The sequence below is a fragment of the Condylura cristata genome, unplaced genomic scaffold, assembly GCF_000260355.1.
Source record: "Condylura cristata isolate star-nosed mole 26May11 unplaced genomic scaffold, ConCri1.0 scaffold00033, whole genome shotgun sequence".
Classification (NCBI taxonomy): Eukaryota; Metazoa; Chordata; class Mammalia; order Eulipotyphla; family Talpidae; genus Condylura; species Condylura cristata.
The window spans coordinates 14,749,540-14,752,791 of NW_004567134.1; the positions used below are offsets into that span (position 1 = coordinate 14,749,540).

Consider the following 3,252-nt stretch of genomic DNA (forward strand, 5'->3'; position numbering starts at 1 on the left):
GAGGAGGAGCGCGCGGGCCTGAACGCACAGGCTAGCCCGCGCCGCCGCCGCCCCGCGCCCCGCCGCCTCCCGCTTGCACACCCCGCGGAGACGGGGAGCTCACTACCTACCGGCCAAGTCCTCCCTGGACGCCGCTGGCAGACCGGCGCGGCGTGGCGGGTTCGAGTCCCTGCTCTGGCAGCCCCCTGCGGTGTGGGGTCGCGCGTCCTCAGGAGCCTTGGGAGAGCCGGAGCTGCCGCTGGAGGCGAAGCAGTGCCCTTCCAGCCGCCTCACCCCCACCCGCCCAGAGCGGACGGGATCTGAAGCGTCTTCCCGGTCACACCGGGTCCCCCCCATCACCACCCCTCACGCCATCAGGCCCAGTTTCGTCGTTTTAGAGCTGTTCAGCTGAAGCCCGGAGAGGCAAAGGGGCTTGTAAGAATCGGGTGTGATCCCAGTTTCCGTGCTGCCTTGGGCACAGGTCCTCGCCTGAGGGTGGCCATAGTTTCTGCACAATGAGAGGCAAACTCAGGGTGGGAGTCTCTGAAGGAGAGGGAGCGGGGTGTCCTCTCCGAAGGCCACAGCGGCTGGGCTGCTGGCTTTGGAAAGGAGGCGCTGCGTGTGCTTTGGGGCCTCACGAGATCCTGGGCTCTGTTCCCCTCTAGGCTACCTCTTACCTGTGTGGGCTAGTGAAACGCACCCGTTTGATGGCATAAAAGAAACCTTTATTGCTTTTAAAGAGAAGCTGGAGACCTGTTATGGGGGGTACTTGGTTTCTAAGCTGTGCTTTCTGCAGTTGAAAATTTTCTATATCTGCACTTGAAATGCAATTATCTTAACGAAGGAATGAATTCTTTTTTTGAAAAAATGATTTACTTACTTATGCATACAGAACTGGAGTACAGGCCAGAGGTGCAGGGATGGTGAGAAGATTCACCAGTGACAGAGTGGGAAGCAGAACAGGCAGACTGAAGAAGTACACTGCTGAGGGGAGCAGCAGATCAGACAGGGGAGATCTGCTGTGTCATGTGGGTCACCTCCCTGGCTGGAAAACAAACTTTTGTGCTTCAGTGGCTGTGGAGAGCTTCATAATGCTTCACTTTAACCCCTTGTGCCACTAGGGAGGGCCCAGGAATTAATTCTTAAGTGTATTTACTTTTAATTACCTTTTTTACTTTTAATTAATTTAAATTTAAGTCACCCACCATGGCTAGTAGTCTCCATAGTGGACAGAGCAGTTTTGGGCAGAAGGGTCACAGCAGGGGACTGCCTCATCATTGCTTTCCAGGACAAAATGCTTTTCTTCCTCTTGAATCTTCAGAGGCCAAAAGGGCAGTTTTGTACCCTTTAGGTATCCCGGAACCTGTGTTCCCTCCACTTTACTGTCCCGCCACCCCCTGGGGTGTCCTCAATTGCTTGGTTGAAGCTGGGACAGTGACATCCTCAGGTTCCAGCCAGCAGAAGGTAGAAGGGGGAGGAGACTGAACCCAGTGTCTTCAATCCCAGATATAACTTCCAGTCCCATACCACTGACCAGACTTAGTCGTAGGACTACACTTAACTGCAGAGGAGTCTGGGAAATTAGGTCTAACTGGATACCATGGAACATAGCAAAGATTTCCTTACTTGTACCAGTTTCCTCAAGGCTTTGACTAGGAATGGATATTCTCAGGCTTTGTCACCAGGTGCCCTGAGCCTGCCTCATGCACCTGCACAGCTGTGGACTGCCATCGTGACACCTGACTGGGTACCAGTTCAGTCTAGTCACCCCTGACTGGGAACCAGTTCAGTCTAGTCACCGCCATTGGGAGTCACTTCCTGGAATTCTTAGCGAATTCTCAGGCCAGAGTCTCCCAACAGAGAGGAGCCAAACATTTGAGTCTTGGGTCTTAAGATGCTCTCCAGATCTTCCTTTTTAAATTCTTCCTTCCTCTCTTCCTCCACCTTTCCTATTTATCATAACATTTATTAATAAAGATAACATTTATTGCTTTACAGAGACTGTCGAACACCTTCTAACAAACAGAACCCCCTTGCACAACAGACAGCACCAGCAGAGACAGCCACTCCAGGCACAACTCACAGATTCTCAATGCATCATTCACAATTCCCGTGGGAGTCCACACCATTGACAGCCAGCGACCTCCAGTGCCCGATTGTAAGTGCTGGTCAAACGAGACAGAAGCCCCCATGCAGACTCTCCCGAAGGACAGGACCACCTCTCTGATGCCATAGATATGGGTCTGGTAGCACGCGACATCCTTTATGACTTTTATTTGAGAAACTTTCAAATAGACACAAGCAGAAGGACAGGCATACTCCCCACCTGGGCATGACCCACTTGGCGGTCATCAGAGATGGCCAGTCGTGCCCCCCACCATGGCCCACTGAGTCCTTTAGAGCAAACCCCACAGGCACCCTGCAGCCTATACCCTCCGTGGATGCCTGGCCTCCACCATCTGAGGCGAGAGCAGAAATGTTTCCTCCCAGTTCCCAGTTCCCAGTTCCCAGTTTGTGCCAAGAGGTCTATTTGCAAGTAGTGCACTAGGACAAAATTTTCAAAATTCGAATCTTTCTAGTTCTGGTTTGCTGACAGTCCCATTTTAGCGCTAGAAATCCCCGGACCCAGGAAATCCTTCAGTCCAGGACAAGCAGGACAGGCTTGCGAGGGAGATACTGAGCTGGCACCCCTACAGGTTACCTGGGGCAGAAGAAGTCCACTGATCCAGCGTTCCTGGAATAAACAGTAGAACTACAGAAATGGAGAGCAGATCAGTGGTTGCTGGGATCGGGGTGCGGGAAGCGAGGGGGCAGTGGGTTTGGCTCCACAAGGGGACGTGAGGGGCCTGCTTCGGGTCCCTGCTGGCCAGGTTAGAAGTCCATGACCCGGTGGTGGGATTGCTCTGCACACTTTCAAGATGTTACCATTGGGGAACATGGAGTAAAGAGGACATGAATAATAATAATAATAATACTCTGCATTATATCTTACAACTGCCTATGATTATCTCCAGTAAATAATTATCTCCACTATATTATCCACACCCCCCCCCAAAAAGTTTGTATTTTAAAAACAAGGTCAAACAGGAAGTTTCCTCCAGAAACCAAAGGGACTATTTTTTGGAACTTTTTGACCCTTGAGAGTGACGTCTTGCGATGGTTTGTATTTCTGCCCTACAGCAGGGGTCATTCTGGGGTTCCTGGTGCTGGGGAGTTCCTGGTGGACACTTCAGGGCCTGCAACAGGCCAGTAGAGGTGCTGAACAGATGATCC

The 3,252-nt window shown here is 51.9% G+C and overlaps 1 protein-coding gene across 1 annotated transcript in view; it reads right to left on the minus strand.

The window, feature by feature from the left end:
- The window catches only part of CAND2 (cullin-associated and neddylation-dissociated 2 (putative)), a 25,249-nt gene extending 25,076 nt beyond the window's left edge, over positions 1–173 (minus strand). The window contains exon 1 of the mRNA XM_012732167.1: positions 111–173. The gene's annotated coding sequence lies outside the window, so the exon portion shown is untranslated. The remainder of the gene's footprint in view (positions 1–110) is intronic.
- Positions 174–3,252: the final 3,079 nt, after the last annotated feature.